General features: G+C 37.8%; 2 long non-coding RNA genes across 2 annotated transcripts in view; one reads left to right on the top strand and one right to left on the bottom strand.

Moving 5' to 3' along the window:
• LOC139132764 (uncharacterized) overlaps positions 1-21,421 on the bottom strand; it is a 220,931-nt gene that overhangs the window by 38,339 nt on the left and 161,171 nt on the right. The window lies entirely within an intron of this gene.
• Positions 4,503-8,710, top strand: LOC139132757 (uncharacterized). The gene is made up of 3 exons (XR_011552403.1): positions 4,503-4,663; positions 7,550-7,624; positions 8,034-8,710. It is a non-coding gene; the product is annotated as an uncharacterized lncRNA (long non-coding RNA).

The following is a 21,421-nucleotide window of genomic DNA, read 5'->3' on the forward strand; positions in this document are numbered from 1 at the left end:
ATAAAAACGATAATTATCACTTTCTAAATAGCGTTCTAAGTTTAGAAATTAGCTGTAGTTTAGAAAGTCGGGCTTGGAGTGAAAAAAGTTTCCCAAGGATATATCGGATAAAAACGATAATTATCACTTTCTAAATATCGTTCTAAGTTTAGAAATTAGCTGAAGTTTAGCTGAAGTTTAGAAAGTCGGGCCTTAGGTTGAAATTTTTTTCCAAGGATATATCGGATAAAAACGATAATTATCACTTTCTAAATAGCTTTCTAAGTTTAGAAAATAGCTGAAGTTTAGAAAGTTTAGAAAGTCGGGACTTAAGTTGAAAATTTTTTCCAAGGATATATCGGATAAAAACGATAATTATCACTTTCTAAATAGCGTTCTAAGTTTAGAAATTAGCTGTAGTTTAGAAAGTCGGGCCTTTGGTTGAATTTTTTCCCCAAAGATATATCGGATAAAAACGATAATTATCACTTTCTAAATAGCGTTCTAAGTTTAGAAATTAGCTGAAGTTTAGCTGAAGTTTAGAAAGTCGGGCCTTAGGTTGAAATTTTTTTTCAAGGATATATCGGATAAAAACGATAATTATCACTTTCTAAATATCGTTCTAAGTTTAGAAAATAGCTGAAGTTTAGCTGAAGTTTAGAAAGTCGGGACTTAGGTTGAAAATTTTTTCCAAGGATATATCGGATAAAAACGATAATTATCACTTTCTAAATAGCGTTCTAAGTTTAGAAATTAGCTGTAGTTTAGAAAGTCGGGCTTGGAGTGAAAAAAGTTTCCCAAGGATATATCGGATAAAAACGATAATTATCACTTTCTAAATAGCGTTCTAAGTTTAGAAATTAGCTGTAGTTAAGAAAGTCGGGCTTGGAGTGAAAAAAGTTTCCCAAGGATATATCGGATAAAAACGATAATTATCACTTTCTAAATATCGTTCTAAGTTTAGAAATTAGCTGAAGTTTAGCTGAAGTTTAGAAAGTCGGGCCTTAGGTTGAAATTTTTTTCCAAGGATATATCGGATAAAAACGATAATTATCACTTTCTAAATAGCTTTCTAAGTTTAGAAATTAGCTGTAGTTTAGAAAGTCGGGCTTGGAGTGAAAAAAGTTTCCCAAGGATATATCGGATAAAAACGATAATTATCACTTTCTAAATATCGTTCTAAGTTTAGAAATTAGCTGAAGTTTAGCTGAAGTTTAGAAAGTCGGGCCTTAGGTTGAAATTTTTTTCCAAAGATATATCGGATAAAAACGATAATTATCACTTTCTAAATAGCTTTCTAAGTTTAGAAAATAGCTGAAGTTTAGAAAGTTTAGAAAGTCGGGACTTAAGTTGAAAATTTTTTTCCAAGGATATATCGGATAAAAACGATAATTATCACTTTCTAAATAGCGTTCTAAGTTTAGAAATTAGCTGTAGTTTAGAAAGTCGGGCCTTAGGTTGAATTTTTACCCAAAGATATATCAGATAAAAACGATAATTATCACTTTCTAAATATCGTTCTAAGTTTAGAAATTAGCTGAAGTTTAGCTGAAGTTTAGCTGAAGTTTAGAAAGTCGGGCCTTAGGTTGAAATTTTTTTCCAAGGATATATCGGATAAAAACGATAATTATCACTTTCTAAATATCGTTCTAAGTTTAGAAAATAGCTGAAGTTTAGCTGAAGTTTAGAAAGTCGGGACTTAGGTTGAAAATTTTTTTCCAAGGATATATCGGATAAAAACGATAATTATCACTTTCTAAATAGCGTTCTAAGTTTAGAAATTAGCTGTAGTTTAGGAAGTCGGGCTTGGAGTGAAAAAAGTTTCCCAAGGATATATCGGATAAAAACGATAATTATCACTTTCTAAATAGCGTTCTAAGTTTAGAAATTAGCTGTAGTTTAGAAAGTCGGGCTTGGAGTGAAAAAAGTTTCCCAAGGATATATCGGATAAAAACGATAATTATCACTTTCTAAATATCGTTCTAAGTTTAGAAAATAGCTGAAGTTTAGAAAGTTTAGAAAGTCGGGACTTAGGTTGAAAATTTTTTTCCAAGGATATATCGGATAAAAACGATAATTATCACTTTCTAAATAGCGTTCTAAGTTTAGAAATTAGCTGTAGTTTAGAAAGTTGAACTTTACGTTGAGAAACAACTCACCGGATATGTCGGATAAAAACGATGGTACAGCATTTCTATTGTAATGTCTTCCCAGTGTTTCAAGGGAAAATGTGTGAGTTTGTAGGAGTAGTCTTGTAGAACCAGGAAAATACTATTAGTTTCCCCAAGAAGTAAGTTTTAAAATCCAAAGCTCAAATATGACTTGGCCAATAGACCCCGAGAGAGCATACTTCCTATAAAATTGACCATTGCGTTTGGCAAGAAGTTGAATGTTACGAAGTAGAGAAATATGACAGTGAGTCAGCATAAACACAATTTGTGAAGAGAAATTGTAAATAATTGTTTTGTCCGTCAAAAACAAGTCTGTCAAATAACCACCCGGCTAGACTACGTGTTATGAAAAATAAACCAGATATTTGACGTGGAGACGAATGTACATAAAAGTAACCATACTGCCACATTTCAAATGACCAAGGTGTGTTGAGATTATCTTGATCGCGTCCATTTGTGCAGATTAAGTAATGGTGCAAATTAATGCTAAGGGCCTTATTAAACGTGTTGCCCCTGTGGTTGCCAAGGTGTGTTGAGATTTGTCCACAACGTTCGCGTCCATTTGTGCTGATTAATGCAAATTTATGCTAATGGTCTTATCAAATGTGTTGCCGGCCAGGCCGCCATCTTCCAGCTGCGTGCTCACAGTAAGAGATTGAATCATTCAGAAAATGGGGCCTGTAGGAGTTTTCTTGTAAAACCAGGAAAATACTATCAGTTTCCCCCCTGAAGTGAAAACAATTTTTCCTTGATATATCGGATAAAAACGATAATTATCGCTTTCTAAATAGCGTTCTAAGTTTAGAAAATAGCTGTAGTTTAGAGAGTCGGGTATGGAGTGGAAAAAGTTTTGCAAGGATATATCGGATAAAAACGATAATTATCGCTTTCTAAATAGCGTTCTAAGTTTAGAAATTAGCTGTAGTTTAGAAAGTCGGAGTCAGTGGAAAAAATTTTCCGAGGATAAAAACGTTGGTACACCATTTCTGTTGTCATCTGTATATTCCCTAGTGTTTCAAGGGTAAAAGTGTGAGCTTGTAGGAGCAGTCTTGTAGAACCTGGAAAATACTATCAGTTTTCCCCAGAAGCAAGTTCTAAAAGCCAAAGCTGAAATGCATTGGCCCTATCAAAAGTGTTGCCGGCCAGGCTGCCATCTCCAGGCTGCGTGCTCACAGTGAAATGTGGAGTGCGTGAGATGAAGTCCCGCAAACTTTTCCAAGAATATGTCGGAAAAAAGGCTGATACAACGTTTCTGTTGTCATCTGTATATTCCAAAGTGTTTTTATTAAAGTAAAAAGTGTGAGTATGTAGGAGTTTTCTTGTAAAACCAGGAAAATACTATCAGTTTCCCCCAGAAGCAAGTTCTAAAAGCCAAAGCTCAAATGAGCTTGTCCATTAAACCAAAAATGGAACAATACTACCACAGTTCTAATGACCAAGGTGTGTTCAATTACGATCGCGCGCGTCAATTTGTGCTTGAAGTTAATGTTAATGAGGCATTGACAAGGCTATTAGCATTAATTTGCACCACAATGGACACGATTGTCGTGGAACTATCTGACCCTCTTCTTGTCTGTGTCTAACACACCTTGGTCATGCTTGATTATTTACATTCGTCTTCACGTCACACATCTGGTTTATTTGTCATTAACACTAGCGGTGGCTATTTGACAGTCTTTGTTTTTGACGGTCAAAGAATAAACATTCACAATTTTTCGTCATCGCTCACTCAGAGCCACATTTCTCTACTTCATGACATTCAATTCTTGCCCGTTGAAATGGTCAATTCAATAAGGGGTGCTTTTCTCGCGGGTTTCACATTTGAGCTTTGGATTTGCCGCTTGGCAAAACTGATACAGTATTTTCCTGATTCTATCCGACATATCCTCGAACAAATTTTTTTCACCCAAGGCCCGATTTTCTAAACTTCAGCTAATTTCTAAACTTAGAACGCTATTTAGAAAGTGATAATTATCGTTTTTTGCTCACGTGTGAACACGTGAGCATATGTCGCAGCGATGTCTGTCTGTCTGTCTGTCTGTGTGTCTGTCTGTCTGTCTGTCTGTTGGTCCATTTTCTCAAAAACGGCTGAACGTATTTCAGTCAAATTTGGTAGACATCTTCAGAATTCAAATGGCTAGAACTGAAAAGGTTTTGGTGGGCGTGGCTTGGATATTAATGAAGTTATGAAAGTTTTAATTTTTCTGTTACGCCGCGTATGACAAGTGAAAACAATCGACTGTTTGAGGGCGCTGTGAAATGTGCTTGTCCAGGTTGGCTACAGCTGGATACATTTTACCCACAAACCCTAGCGGCATAAAGCCAGTCTTACTGCACTTGTACATTTCGTCTCCCCGCCATCGTCGCGTAAATCAAGTTATACCGTCATATCATAACGAGCACATAGTTCTTCGCTTGTCTCCACAGCCTTTCTGTGCTGTGAGTACGCTTATCCGGCTTTTTGCTGTACAAATTCTGAAGCGTGATTTTGATGGACTGTCGGTGTGGTGTCGGTAAGTAATTCAAAGTAATTTGTGTGTGATGTGTTGATTCTATGTCGTGATTTGATGTATGCACCTTTGTTCGATACCACGATTTGACTTGGACGCTTTGAGTTTACGGTTGAGAAAGTGAATAGTACGGTACATGCACAGGCGTACGGAATGTTTCCTAGATCGTCGTCGGATGGGAAGTGACTGACACTGTACTGTGAGGCCGAAGGCCGAACCTCGGTACTGTATAAGAATACAAGGTATGTCACGGAAAAATCGACCGGTGGCCCGAAACAAACGAAATAAAGCATCTACCTCAAAAAAATTACATCGACCAGTCGGAAATACCTTCAAACTTTCAAATCTTTACTCTGGTTACAGAATTCTTTCAAATCTGCCAGTTATGGGCGATAATTGACTGTCCGGCGAATACTCGCACTTGCATTGCCACTCCGCCATTTTGAATAGCTGTTTTACTCCCAAAAGCCTTTGCGAGTGGACGAGTGACCCCGTGAAGAGTTTGTTTACAAATGTCAGATGGCGGGATTCACAAGCATAAACTTTCCCATGGTTTGCGTTGATTGCCTTGTTGCCTGATTGCTGAAGTTGTATTCACTGACAGTATGAAATTTACCTAACGGTTAACGGTTGAATTTAGCGGTTGTGGGGTCACAGGGTCACTCGTCCACTCCCAAAGGCTTTCGGGAGTAAAACAGCTATTCAAAATGGCGGAGTGGCAATGCAAGTGCGAGTATTTGCCGGACAGTCAATTATCGCCCATAACTGGCAGATTTGAAAGAATTCTGTAACCAGAGTAAAGATTTGAAAGTTTGAAGGTACCGGTATTTCCGACTGGTCGATGTAATTTTTTTGAGGTAGATGCTTTATTTCGTTTGTTTCGGGCCACTGCTCGATTTTTCCGTGACATACCTTGTATTCTTATACAGTACCGAGGTTCGGCCTTCGGCCTCACAGTACAGTGTCAGTCACTTCCCATCCGACGACGATCTAGGAAACATTCCGTACGCCTGTGGGTACATGCATCAAAAGAATTGAGAAGGAGCGCGACTGTGACTTGATCGCGACTGGGAGCTGTAGTTCCGAACTTGACTTTTTCATGGCATAGATTTGTACGGTCGGCTCTTGCCCTGCGTACCCTGCTGTGTGTTTCGGGCGTTACACGGCCTCCGCCACTATCATCACATCTTTCATCTAGTCTAATGAGGTCTTCCAAATCCTTTGTATTCATTTAGACCCATATTTTTTGAGCAACGGCTTTTGAGATTTTCTGGCGCACGTTTGTTGGCTCATTATAAAGTGAGTCTTGGGGTCGACTGTTCAGAGATGACAGCTGTAGTTGCTTCATTGTAAGAAGGCAGACAAGGCCCTCTGTCACAAACCTTAAAAAGTCTGTACCATGATTGAAAGAATCCATTACTTTACGCTTCACTGTTCTGTGATTAAATGTTTTCTTGGCGTGCGCCAATGTCAGCTAAGCTGGCTCCTCTGTAGAATTCATCCATTAGATGTGGTGGGGGCCGTGTAACACCTGAAACACACAGCACGGTACGCAGAGCTAGCTAGGTCGGGTAGATTTCTGTGTACGCTGCACTGTGTCCAAAACCCACGTGGGTCCGGCCCGACAGCGTATCCCTTAGCGTACACGAGAGGTCCTGCACGAAGAATAACAACTTGACTGGTGTCAATGTTATTACTATTTCATAAAAATAGTCCACGTAAAGATTGTTTTGTGACAATCGACGAGAGTCATAGGCTGGTTAGGCTAATTTTGTCGTGGCACCTAATTTTGTCGTGGCAAAGCCATAGATTAGGGTTAGGGATTTTAGATTGGGCAATAGTTTTCGTTCTCGTAGATGTCGCGGGGACATGGATATTCTAGGTACACTGGTAGCAATGATGAATAGTTAATATTATTGTTTGTGTATAGGGTCTGTTGTGGTGCTCCGAAAGGGTTTCAGGTAATATTTTCATGATATCGTCATAATAATATGTCTGATCATTTACATACTTTTTAGTTTCCTATAATGTGGGACAAGCTACTGAATTTCGATGGTTGGTACTCAGTGGCAAAGACTTTGCTTGGAAAATGCGTTACCATCAAAAGAATAAGAATGTAAAATGCCCCCAAAAATCTTCCAGACCCCCCCCCCCAGGATATCAAATGGTCCACCCCATAGGTGGAGGCTTGTAGGAAGGCTTGTATAATGAAAAAAATGACATTTATTCATCATATTCATAACTTCCAGACAAATATTGCTTGCAAGATCCTGTGAGTAGGCCACCACTGTAATTGTTGATAGATCAATAAAGCCTGTCGGCTGGTAGGAACTGATCAATTAGTGTGTGTGTGTAGTGTGGAGATTTCCTGACTTTCCATCCTGTAAATTTTGACAATTTTCTAAAGTACAGCTTGTAAAAAATTACACAAGTTTAGTAATATGCAGATTAATTTTAGTGCCCTTTCTTATCCAGCTTTGAGTGTTGAATGAATCATTATGAGGACAAAATGGTAATGTGATGAAATGTCACAGGACAAAGTGATGATAAACCATGAATTCATTTATTATTCATGAAAAGTATACTCTATGAGTGAACTAATGAGGTTTAAATGGGTCCTAAAAGATAAACTTAATTTGATGAGATTTACATCCGTGTGTTGCCCTTATATTTCATTAAAACAAAATGACATGTCATACACACATCAAAAACATTAAGATAGCTATTTGAAGAGATTGTTGGACATGGAAGTTGTGTGAGAAATGTTAACAGAGCTTTCGATAATGTTGTATCACTGTTCTAGTAAATTATATGGCACTTCATGGAGTCAACAAAATTTATGACAGTGGTCATTTTAATCCTTGGTGTTATGTTTTTTTTCATTTGCAGAAGTGGTCTATTGATGATTACATCACCACAGGGCATTCATTAGGACATTCCAATTAAATCCACATATTTTTTTGTGTGAGTTCATTCACTTTTGCCATTCTTTGTTAGTCCATGCAGCTTTTCATTGTGTGTGCATTCAGGCATCTAGGTAGATATTTCAGACATGCCCAAACCGATTTCAATTTGTTCTTTGATACTATCAATGCCATCAGGCAGCCATTATGTTATATTTTGTGGCCATTCACAAAGATATGTCTGACATACCTGGACCAATGTCATGCAAACTTGCCTTTGTAGGAATGGTGTCGTGTCATCAATGATGAACTTGTTGGTCAATAATTTCCATGAAAAAAATGGAATAAGTTCTTTACATGTTGTAAAACATCAAATTCATCTTTTTTGCCAATTTTTTTCACTGGTACAAATATGTATATTTAACAGGATGCAATGGATGTCTTACTTTGATTTTTTGTTTCTTTAACAGATTATACCAGGAGGCCATATACGTGGTGAAATTCACTCGCCCATAGGAGGCACAGCAATAACTTGCCCACAGGAGGCGCAATAATAACTTGCCCATAGGAAGGGCGCAATAATAACTTGCCCATAGGAGGCGCAATAATCATTTGCCCATAGGAGGCGCAAACAATAACTTGCCCAAAGGGGTACAACACAATCACTTGCCTATAAGAGGCACAGACTGCCCAGTTGAGGCACAGTTGCCCATAGACGGTACAGACTGCCTGTAGAGGCGCGTTCAAGATCACAAATTGATAGTCAACAAGCATTGGTTACAACATTGCTGATAGTACTTTGAGCAAACACTGTTGTGGTTAATTTCGCATTTAGATCACAACTGATTTGACATTGATAATATTCAGTGTTAACTTGCAGAAGAAAAAAATAAGGCAGTAAAGTTTTGTCTTTGTCTTCCTCAGTGTACATTGTGAAATTATACCGTGAATATTTAACAGCACACAAGTTAGTGCTCTATCATTTACTTCCTGATAGGAAACAAGAGTATTGTTTACAGGCAGATTATTTGCAATCAAATAGAATTACTTCAGCGTACTGAATATATAAGGAAGACTGACATTTCTCTACAATTTCTGAAAATTGGCATTCATTTACTTCATAATAAACAAGAACAGTCATACCACATTCTATCATTGTCTACTTATAACTGACAACCCTTTTAACTGCTTTTTTAGCTCCGCTGTCAGCGACGCGGAGCTTATCAAATAGGTTGATTTTCCGTCGTCGTCTGTCGTCCGTCGTCGTCCGTCGTCGTCGTCCGTCGTCGTCCGTCAACAATTGCCTTCTCCTCTGAAACCGCAAGTCCAATTGCTTTGAAATTTTATTTGCAGTTCACTTAAGGTGACCTCACTTCAGTTTGTTCAAATCGTGGTGAAATTTGCGTATTTGTATTTTTGGGGCATTTTTTGGTGTTTTTGGTAAAAAAATCTTCTTCTCTGAAACCGCTTGTCCGATTGCTTTGAAATTTGATATGCAGTTTGCTTAGGGTGCCTTCAGTCAGATTTGTTCAAATCGTGGCGAAATTTGCATATTTATATTTTAAAGGCAATTTTTGTCATTTCTGGTAAAAAAATCTTTAAAAATCTTCTTCTTCAAAACTGCCAGTCAGATAGCTTTGATATCTGGTACATAGGTCCCTAGGGATGATCTATTTGTTCAAATTGTGCAGAAATATGCAAATTTGCATTTTTAAGGCAATTTTTGCCATTTTTGGTCAAAAAATTTATTTCTCAAAAAGTACTGGTCTGATAGCTTTGAAATTTGGTATACAGGTTTCTATCGATGAACTAAGTAATATGTATTGAATTTCTGATGAAATCTGTAATTTTGTATTTTGGGGGCAATTTTTGCCATTTTTGGTCAAAAAATGTGTATTTCCAAAACTGCTCATTCGATAGCTTTGAAATTTGGTATACAGGTTCCTACAGATTAACTAATGATAGTTATTGAAATTATGATGAAATCTACAATTTTGTAATTTTGGGGCAATTTTTACCAGTTTTGGTCAAAAAATGTGTCTTTCCAAAACTACTCATCCGATAGCTTTGAAATTTGGTGTACAGGTTCCTACAGATGAACTAAATGATAATTATTGAAATTATGATGAAATCTGCAATTTTGTAATTTTTGGGCAATTTTTGCCAGTTTTGGTCAAAACATGTGTTTCTCAAAAAGTACTGGTCTGATAGCTTTGAAATTTAGTATACAGGTTTCTACAGATGAGCTAAGTAATATATATTGAATTTCTGATGAAATCTGTAATTTTGTATTTTTGGGGCAATTTTTGCCATTTTTGGTCAAAAAATGTGTATATTCAAAAGTACTCATCTGATAGCTTTGAAATTTGGTATACAGGTTTCCATAGATGAACTAAATGATATTTATTGAAATAATGATGAAATCTGCAATTTTGAATTTTTGGGGCAATTTTTCCTATTTTTGGTAAAAAAATGCGTTTCTCAAAAAGTACTTGTCTAACAGCTTTGAAATTTGGTATACAGGTTTCTATAGATGAACTAAATTTGATCTTTTGAAATTATGATGAAATCTGCAATTTTTACTTTTGGAGGCAATTGTTGCCATTTTTGGTCAAAAAATGTATTCTCAAAAACTACTCATCAGATAGCTTTGGTTGACATGTTCTTAGGGATGATCCTATGTGATACATTCAAAGTATGATGAAATCTTCAATTGCGTATTTTTGTAGCTTATTTTAGCCACTTTTTTCTGGCCACTGCATTGAGCTATCAAAGATTTCCACCTTCTTCATCAACATGTGTCAAAAATAGTTATTCTCTACAGAAACACAGCGGAGCTATATCGGCCGCTAGGTCGCTTGTTCTGTCTAGGTCCAGCTTCCCCAATAAAGTTGGACCTAAATTTTGTAGTGAAAGGGTTCAACGTCTAAACTGCACAATATTGACAAGCAATAACACATTCATAGTCTACAATCTCAACAAACACAATCATTCTTTCATCAATACTTCAACTTTTAAGGTTTCACTTGTCATAGCATCAGAAGAAATCAAGGAAGCAATAAGCAACATCAGTCAAATTATTAATTTTTCTTCCTATACAAGTGCTTGAATTGACTGTAAGAACTTATTATAATATTAAGCACACCCATAACACAACGTTACTATAAAAGTACAATGAGAGTAAAAAAACTGAGCATAAAAGCAAAAAATGAAAGAAGTAAATTGTACATGCAACGAAAAAGACAGTTGCAGACTCCTCACAGATGTTACACAAAGGTTAATGTCGAAGGTGATGGTAATTGCTTGTTCCGTGCTATAAGTCTAGGACTCTATGGAACACAAGATCATCATCATGCAATAAGAGTACATACTGTTGACTATGTAATTGAACATTGGGACAGATATGAGGATCCAATTAAAGGTGAATATGAAAGATGGCATGTTGTCTCTCAAGATGACTATAGGCAGTATATGTCCAGATCTGAACCAGGTAATGCAACTTATGGAGGGGACATTGAAATAAATGCTGCAGCGCTTGCATATAACATTAATATTGCAGTTCATCTTGACACTTTAAGTGAACCATTAGAGACTGTTGGTAATTCTTCTGTAAGTATACATCTTTTGTATCATGCAATCCGTGTTGAAGGAGAAATTGATAGTGGTCACTATGACTTTCTGCAAAGCACAGAGCAAAATTTGTCACAAGCAATAAATGTAAACAGTTTTGGACCAGTACAAACAGAGAAATCTTCTATGCCGCAAAATGAACATTGTGTAAATTATAGAGAAATAGAGAAACAGAGAGACATGATTGCCAAGAGAGAAAAGAGAGAACAAATAGAGTTTAGGCAAAGCGAAAAGCAAAGAGATTTAACAGCCAAGCAAAATAAACGAGCTGATCCAGCATACAGGCAAACTGAAAGGCAAAGAGATATGAATGCTAAGAAAATTATGAGAACTGATGAGCTGTACAGACAAACTGAAAGGCAAAGAGATGTCAATGCTAAGAAAACTATGAGAGCTGATGAACTGTACAGACAAACTGAAAGGCAAAGAGATGTCAATGGCTAAGAAAACTATGAGAGCTGAATATGTGTATAAACAAACTGAAAACAAGAGAAACAGGACATCAATGAAATTGAGACGGTGTGATGATGAGTACAGACAAACTGAAAGGGAAAGGAATTTAATTGCTAAGAAAACAAAGAGAAGTGATGATGTATATAAACAAACTGAAAACAACAGAAATAGGGAGTCAAAGAAATTAAGACGGTGTGATGATGAGTACAGACAAAATGAAAGGGAAAGAAATGCTAATGCTAAAAAGACAAAGAGAACTGACCAGGTCTTCAGGGAAAGCGAAAAGATCAGAGATGCCAATATTAAAAGTATTAAAAGAACTGATAAATCATATAGAGAGAGAGAGAGCAAATGAGAGATAGATTAAACAAACTAAACAACAGAAGATGTAGTGCTGCCAAATCTATTGAAGAGCTGATACAAATTTTTCACGGTGCAGTTCAGAATGGCCCAAATTTTGTATGTGTGTGCTGCCAACAGCTGTGGTACAGAGAAAGTGTTTTGAACTACAATAATGTTAAAGAAAAGTTAAACACCTTTGCATCATCTCAGGCTACAGATAATGATATGGCACCATTATGTAAAACTTGTTATTCATATTTAAAAGAGTCAAAGTTGCCTCCTTGTTCTGTGGCCAATAACATGTCATTTCCATTAATTCCCCCCGAGTTACAGTTACATCCACTAGAAGAAAGACTTGTTGCCTTACGCATTCCATTCATGCAAATAAGAGAATTGCCAAGAGGTAGACAAGTTAGTCTCAGAGGTAACATAGTCAATGTTATAGCTGATGTATCAACTACTGTCTCTACATTACCTAGAACTTTAAATGAATCGCAGACAATACCTGTCAAATTTAAAAGAAAGATTAGCTATAGTCATGCCTATCAGGTAGAGAATGTCAGACCAGTGAAAGTCTTACAAGCAGCTAATTGGTTAGTTAAAATAGCCCCTTATATAAAGCAGAACTGATTACAATATCTACAGATTGGGTTGTTTGCAGAAAGGATGAAAACCACAATTGGCAGGAATTTTGTGAGGAAAATGACGATCATGATTATTCTCACATGTCTGACAAACAAACATGTAAACAAGATGACAGTAATGATCATGATGATCATGATGATGATGATAATTGGACTGAAGAAATAAAATTGGAAGATCATCCTGCTGGCACACTGGATACAATGCTGTCACCTTTATATGATCAACACACAGACTCTGATGGCGCAGTTTGTTATGCACCAGGCGAGAACAATAAACCACTAGGAATATTTCAAGACAAATATTCTGAGGAGCTCTCATTTCCAACAATATATTGTGGTCAACCCAGACAAAAGAAACGCATAGTCCCTGTATTATATAGTACATTGTGTAAATGGGAACTTCGACACAAAGATAGGAGAGTTGCAAAGTCGATGCCTAACATTTTCTTTAAACTAAAAAATTACAAATCAAGCAGATTAAAGACAAGGCAACATTATGTTTGCGAAAATGTAATCTGAAGGGCCTCAAATTAACAGCTGGTGAGCTTCAATCACCACAAAATGTTGATAAATTGTTCGACTTGATGAGGGATTCAGAGTGTTGAAGACACTTAGAGGTTCACCACCATACTGGGAGAGTGCAAAGAAAGATATATTTGCCATGATACGTCAACTTGGTATTCCAACATATTCATGTCATTTTCATCAGCAGAATCTAAATGGATACATCTATTGAAAATTCTTGGAAGGACAGTTCACAACAAGGAATACACAGATGACGATGTATTGAACATGTCTTGGAATACAAAATCTGATTTGATAAAATCTCACCCTGTTACGTGTGCTCGACACTTTGACTATTCATTTCAACGATTTATGCATGATTTCCTAATGAGCTCACATCATCCAATTGGTGAAATACACGATTACTTTTACAGAGTGGAATTCCAACAAAGAGGATCACCACATATACACATGCTTGTATGGATTAAAGATGCACCACAATATGGTGAAAATAGTGATGATGACATCACACAATTCATAGATCAGTATATTACATGTTCAAATGATACCAGTAATGAATCCTTCGCTGAATTGATAAATTATCAAATGCACAGACATGCAAAAACCTGAAGAAAAAAGGCCAATGTGTTTGCAGATTTGGATTTCCTGTGCCACCTATGCCAAGAACAATGATATTGCAGCCATTGCCAATGGATACTGATGAAAGCACAGAACAGATCCTTCAAAAGCACTATGAAAATATCAAGACTGTTGTTACTGATTTACAATTTGGAGAAACTCTTTCTTTTTCTGAATTCTTATATAAACTACAGTACCAGAATCACATAACTTGTAGCTTTTACCGCGCTGTTGGCCTACCTGCTGGTGCGGTAACTTCGCGGTAACACCTCTTTTTTTAGCTGTTGATTTTCTTTGTCCTCGATTGCGGTAAATGCTGTAAGTGAACAATAGTTCCCGCAGCAGTTGCGACATGTACAACAAAAGAACGTGCGGTATTGCGGCAATTGACGAGGTGTTAATGACCCCAAGTTGGTTGCCGCACAGACCTTTTGTGAAGGTTTGCTTTTGCCCCGCCCTCTGAGTTTAGGATCACGATCACAAGTTTTCACCATAGCGATCTCGGCAAAGTTGGGTACCTGAAAGCATTTCTTGCATTTTTTTCCTTTGTACTCTTTGTAAGTGTACGGTAATAACAGTATACAGCAAAACTTGCATTCAGACTCGGCTGGTTTTTGATAGCATTTAGACGCGTTCAAGACGCATCGTAGACGCGTCCACGTACGCTGAAACACTCGGAAAGAAATGTCAAAAATGCCCTTCGTAATGTACATACAACTACTCCTATTACCTCGCGTTTTTGTCACGTTCTTGACGCTCCAATTCCTTTCGTCTACTATCATAAAATGTAGCAACTTTTTGCCCAGTCAATGTTTAATAGTGCAAACATTTGGAGAAAAGAACGATTGATTATATGTTGTTGCTCCAAAACTGCCCAGCTAAACTCATTGCATTATCATTATCGAGTTGACCATGCGTTGTTCACTGTGCATGTCCACGAGAAAATCATTATCGAATGGTCTGGCCCGATGCCACGAAGTAATTGCTAATACCGGAAGTAGCATGTACAGTTGTGGTATTGTTGACAAAATGAACAGAAACACTGTTCATTCATGTATCTGCGAGCTTTCAGTTTGGCAACAATCTGTTTTATTACACTGTATGCATATGTATTATTGCCCGATTACTGTATTCTGTTTCACCCTTGCGTCCTTTTTACATAGGCATAGGATTAAAAAACACCACGAAACGACAGCTCGCATAGGAAATAAAATTTACTACGAAAACCCAGATCTTTTATTTTTCGTCTTTTCCTTTTTTCATGATGTTCTGAGGTGCGTCATGCGTTAGATGAACGCTACACAATAAAACAGAGTGATTAGTTGATGAGTACGTTGTTACGAAAAACTCATGTCTACGCAGTTGTAAGTGTTTCTCGTTCGTGGCATAGATGTCAAGCAGATGATGGTCAAGGGGCCGAATCGATACTAAATACGGTCTCACGTTTATCCCGCACCGTTCGGAGAGGTTACATGTATCAGCTATTGTTAAAAACGTAACGATTTAATTCCCATTTGAGTACAATAACCGGACAGGTATAAATGGAATTCATGTTTGAATCCAATCGAAATTTACCTCTGCTCTGGCGGAAATCAACCATAGGCAGGCTTTACCCAGCTTTCCTGCAATTTCGATGAGCATGTCATGTCCGCAAACGACATTTTACGTCTTCTTTATCATTGATTGCAATACCAACGAAATGTTTAAAAGGGAACTTCCAAACATAAAGGGAATGGCTCGGCAATTTCAGAGTTGCGTTGTTAATTCTGAATGAAATCACAAATGCGAGTTCGAAGTCTGGCAACAAACTTTTACTAAATACATTATTATTCGATCACTGTATTATTGTTTTAACCATGCACTTTCGTCCTTTTTACACAGGCATATAGGGCCTAATGAAAAGACCAAGAAATAACAGCTATCATGGGAATAAAATCAATTACGAAAACCCAGATCTTGTATTTTTCGTCTTTCCTTTCTTTATAATCATTCCGAAGTTGCGTTATGCCTTAGATAAACACCACACAATAAAACGGAGTGATTAGTTGATGAGTTCGTTTTACGAAAAAAAAAACCCATATCTACGCAGTTGTAAGTTGTTACTCGTTCGCGGCTTAATTGTCGAGCAGATGATTGTCAAGGGGCCGAATCGATACTAAATACGGTCTCACAGTCACATTTATTCCGCACCATATGGAGAGAGGTAGCACGTAGCGGCTACGGTATTGTTAAAAACCCAACGATTTCATTCTCATTCGAGTAAAATAACGCGATAGTTGTAAATGCAATGCATGTCATATGGTTAGGTCCACGGTCCCTCCACGTGGAGGGACCGTGTTAGGTCGAAAACATTGGCGAGAAGTAAGATAAATAACCCGCGAAATTATCGAGAAAGTGTAGATCGCATCGTCATTGCAAAAAGCATGGCCCCCATGACCTTTGGACTCTGCATGACCTTGATCACATAACGTTGTCATAAAAGTGGCAATATTGTCGATTAAAGCACGGTCCCTCCAAAACTTGTGGAGGACCGTGATTAAAGGAATTTCGAAAATAACTGCAGTGATAAATATTTCTTCTAAAATGAATCCGCTAAAAATGACTCACCAAAAGAGTGAGATCATGACAGAAGCATTTCACTGTAATGTGAACGTTAACGAAATTTACCTTTGGCGGAATCAACCATAGGTAGGTTTTACGCCACTTTGCTGTTCGATTTTAACCAAGGCAATTTCGATGGATATGTAATCTCGTGTTGGCTGTCAACAACGCTTTCAGTGGTGACGCAACACACTCTGAATTTTGTAGAAGAATGTATTCTGAAAAGGTTGCCTTGTCAGTTGCTTGACATGTATCATGTCATTGTCACTTTACAGTACGTGACAATGACATAGTGCTCTTACACTCGGACGGAGATAACTTATCCTTGTCACTGTCGGCAAACGTTACAGCGAAGACAATGTCGTAATTCTACTGGTAATGCAGTATTGTACATGCTGTTAAACAATTAGATTGATTGGGGAGGACACCGCGACATTGCACTTTTATATGATATCCTATATTTACGGCTACTAGACTATACAATATCGAAGTTAGATTGGCTTAGCTAGATCTATAAAGGGCTTAAATCTCCGATATATATATATATCGGATATTTACTTGCGATTTGACAGAATCTAGTATCGTCTAGTATCGAAGCTAGAGTCAGTCTTTGGAAGTCGGGTTAGGCCAGAACTGTGAGGTGGTGAAATCTCACCGCAGTCCCGAAAACGTCGATATGTCAAACTTTGGTACTAGATTGTAAATATCCGATATTTAAAAATTGTGCAAAGTCGCGCCTTCATGTGATTGGGAGAACAAATGTTCATGTACTTTTATAAGTGCACATTCATGAGCTGCCTCGGACATTCATGACCATGCATATTCCATTCCCGACTTTGATAATTCCCGAAACGAATACACAAAAATCATGTACAACGTAACAATGCACACAACGACGCAATCGTACATACTTCAGGGGCGCAATTAATCTTAGATTTATTTCTGGAGCTTGCTCAGTATAGGCCTTTAAAAACATCACTGCACATCGCATCGACATGACTTTCTCACACCAGAATTTCTTTACTTTGAACTAATATTGACATACCGTCCCTTCACGAACACATGGAGAGAGACGCAGCGGTGCTTCGTAATATAATAGAGGTGTACCTCGATTGTAATATTAAAACTGTCGTATCTCGTAATCTTTCCCGGTCGGATAGAGTCACCTTACGGCAGCACGATCATACACCTGCCTCCGTTTGCCGAAGCCCATAATTGTATTTTACACTGCTGCGTCTTGCGTAGCGGCAACGAAATACGGATGCGCTATTTTGCGGGTTGCGGGCTGCGGGCTGCGGGTTGCGGGCATAAAAAAATGCGTGATTTTCGGTATCATTTTCGCTAGTAGTTAGAATGAATGCTAAAAGAGTATCTAGATGTATTTGTTTATGGAATAAAAGCCGTGAACTTCTTGAATAATGCCGTTATTTTAGCTAACATCTGGTAAAGCGCCACCAACGTCAGAATAGTCCATTTCCCATCCAACATTCGCCGTTGCACAGCGCACTGCAGATCGAAGCTTTCGAAATGATATGACTGAACACGGATGAGTTATAATATGAACACAAGACAGATTTCACAACAACTCGCTATATTAACTTTTTATGTTATGATTAGGATGGATAGTTTAAAAGTAAGTTTCGGATCGTTGACAGCACAGATGAACTGGGAGATGAACTTCAGTTCGTTGAAACTCGACACGCCTAATAATTTGTTACTTTTTCATAGAATGCCATGCCCTTCTCACACTTCAGATTAGTTCAACCGCCGATAAAAGCACAATTTTCAGAATCGTTTTCAATGCCGTTTAAAATTATTTTATTGTGGTGAACACGATAATAGTCCTAGGAAACTTTTCATAGTCACGCTGGATCAAATGCATATGGAGCAACTATCATGCTGCAGGTGCAAGTCATAGAATATGTTCATGATATTAGGAGATACACTATTATTGAGAGCTGCAGAACACAAACTCATCCAAAAATATTCCTATTAGATCGATTCCTGAAAATAAGTCAACGCACCGACGTGTTTTTCCCGCTGAAATTCTCGCGTAAAATGTTAGCGGAATGTCGTTCTCTGTGGTCGTGACCTCGGTTGAACCGAAACGGCAAAGTAAGCTAAGTCCATTGTCGTACGTCTTTTTCTTTTTAAAGATTTCATGAAAAATACACGGCATTTAAATACACAACACTTCTACGCTTTTTGAAGTCAAATCTTTCCTTACACATTGCATTTAAGTAGGCATTGTTTAATTTTCTGTATGTGTTGCCCTAGAACCGAATTGTGAATAGATGCATTACAAAGAATTTACTTCCTATGGCCTGATACTAGAAATGTAACAATTTCATTCCGCGATAAGCGGCGACATTTCCGAGGCGCGAATTTTTTTTGTCAGTCTGGTATTATTTCTCACTCACATCCATGGCAAGAAAGAAAAGTGATTTCAGATCCCAAATTATTTGTAATGGCCAGGCAGCTCGGAATCGCCGCTTTTAGTTTAGCAGATTTTGATTTTTTTTCAGAAACATGACGTATTTTCACCCACTTGGTATGGTCTGTTATAGCATCTTCAGTCCAAAAATCAATTTTACAGCATATATGTTTTCAACAGCCTTCAAATGTACAGTATTATGTTAAAATACACAATATGGAATATGTTGTGTTTCATTAATTTTAACCATCTTGACCTGATGTTGAAATATGGACTTGGCAGGAAAAGGGATACTGTACGATAGACCTGATCATGATTATTGATAATAGACACCTTCTAAAGGTTTTATTTCTTATATACTAAATGCCATATTACATATATTAGAAATCTAGCCATAATTCTAAAAACCCGCAGCCCGCAACCCGCAACCCGCAGCCCGCAACCCGCAGCCCGCACTTTAGCAGATACCAACGAAATACCGGTAGACACAAGCTAATAAGCTTACTTCTGAGCGTAGCAGCCATGTTTGCTTCTATAAATGCCCGATCTGACAGGTTGCGTAGTTGATGACGGTATCAATACTTCTGCGATATTGCTCATTTTCGGAACTGGATTTTTCAACATAATGACATGTCGGTTGTAAATTTAATTATTTAGTTTTTTGTTCCACACAGAGAATGAATATCCAGCGTTTTAGTGACCAGTTTAGTCCAACTGTGTAATACTTCTCTGAACACAGTGCATGCGTGAGCGCTCAGATAATTTTAAAAACGGACACTGGACAGACAAGCTTGGCCTTCGCGCCTCGGTAAGATAGTACGCCAATTCGGCTACCTCGGAAACATCAAGTCAGATCTTTTCACTGACAAATAAAACGGAATTATAAGCAAAATCAGTTCGCCGATGAAATCACTTGCAATTTTCTACAACATTATTACCGTTGACTTAGCTGGTACGGACTCATATAACCACAGTCCCTCCACCCGTGATATAAGATATAAACTAGCGTACCATCACGTTGACATAGGAGCAAAGTCGTACGTGAAAAAAGTAAAGGAAAAAATGCAAGTTCTAGGTTTTCAAACAAATTTTGTTGAGATGTAAGTTGATTCTCATTTCCTTGTCGCTAGCGCTCCCGTCAAGACCCGAGTAGAAAGGACACGTGGTTTAAAATGTAATAAATTGACGGGGCACCATTCTCTTGGATTTATTTGGTGCTCACTGTTTATTTTTTACTCAAATTTGTAATTTTTCTAACAGAACATAAAACCAATGGAGAGCACAGTGTCTGTTGCTGGTAGTTTTATTTGTTTTGTATTTTAAATTTTACTACATTTGATCTGCGAGGTATAATCATCTCAGAACGAGTTAGTTTTACCCGGGAAGACAACTTTTTCAAGTTACCTGTCCTGGTGGGTGGTTGCAATGCCCACGAATTTCGAACACTGGCTTTTATAAGTTTTCAAAACTAGTAAAATATCCGTGACAGACTCGAAGAGGATGTCTCCTTGTGAATGTCCTTGAACCCATGACCGCGAGCGTCGTTTTTTTCTATGCGTTCTCTTTGTATAATGATCGATCACGTACATTAGCGTTGGATGGGTGATACCATTTTCACGAAGTGGTAAAAAGCAGGGGTATGCAAAAATGTCGTTGCCAAGTCACTAAGAAATTCAACCGCAAATCGCAGTGACAATGCAATTCATACGATTTTGATCAGTTCTAAACTAAAACTTGAAAAGACCAGACCTTGTCCATATTTTTTCATTCTTTAATTATTATTATGAGATAAAGTGAACGTCCCCTCCAGAAAGATAGTCAGGGCCGGATGCTTTGCAACAAGTCTGGTACGTGAGTTGTTCACTTATGTAACATGTACATAGCGATGTGTAATCGGCGACCCGACTGCTCTGAAACAATTTCGAAAAGACTATGACTGTAAAATCTTGTCTTTCCTTGTTCACTGTAATAAGCAGCGTGGCATGAATGTCCCACGTAGATTTCTAAGTGCCATGCCCACACGATGTTTCCATAAACATGCCAGACTGGGCCTGTAGCTACTTCGTCAAATCGCCATATCCCCCATTCTCGCGAGCCACAGCATAATTTCTGCTCCGCTGACCTACGCCAAAACGGGTAGCGCTGAGCTACTGCCGTAAAGAGGCACATTTATTACGACGATGAATAACCCCAGCCGGTTCCCTATGTGTGCGAAGACTACTTTTTAGGAAACATGCAAGTCAACTTCCCAGGCGCGTTTTATCGAGCGGCTGGTCGCGATGTGGACATGTCACTTATCGCATGTAATCCCGACCACTTTGACAGTGATTTTCACATGAGTAAAGTCCGACTTGTTTGAGTATTTTACATGTATTAGATACAGCATTGAACAGCTTAGGAGTGAACTTTTGACGATGTCGGGACCCTAGAAAATTTCACAATCTACCTGTGCTTTGAAGCAGTCTCCAAGCAGCAAACTGTCTCGCGTGAATTGTCTTCCATAAAATCGATCAGTAATTTAGTAAATTATTTTTGCTGTGTTATTTCCTATTAATTCTACGAGGGATAATAAATGGTTTTTACAGAGCTTCCGTTAGGATATTCAAACCTG

The sequence above is a fragment of the Ptychodera flava genome, chromosome 5, assembly GCF_041260155.1.
Source record: "Ptychodera flava strain L36383 chromosome 5, AS_Pfla_20210202, whole genome shotgun sequence".
Taxonomy (NCBI): Eukaryota; Metazoa; Hemichordata; class Enteropneusta; family Ptychoderidae; genus Ptychodera; species Ptychodera flava.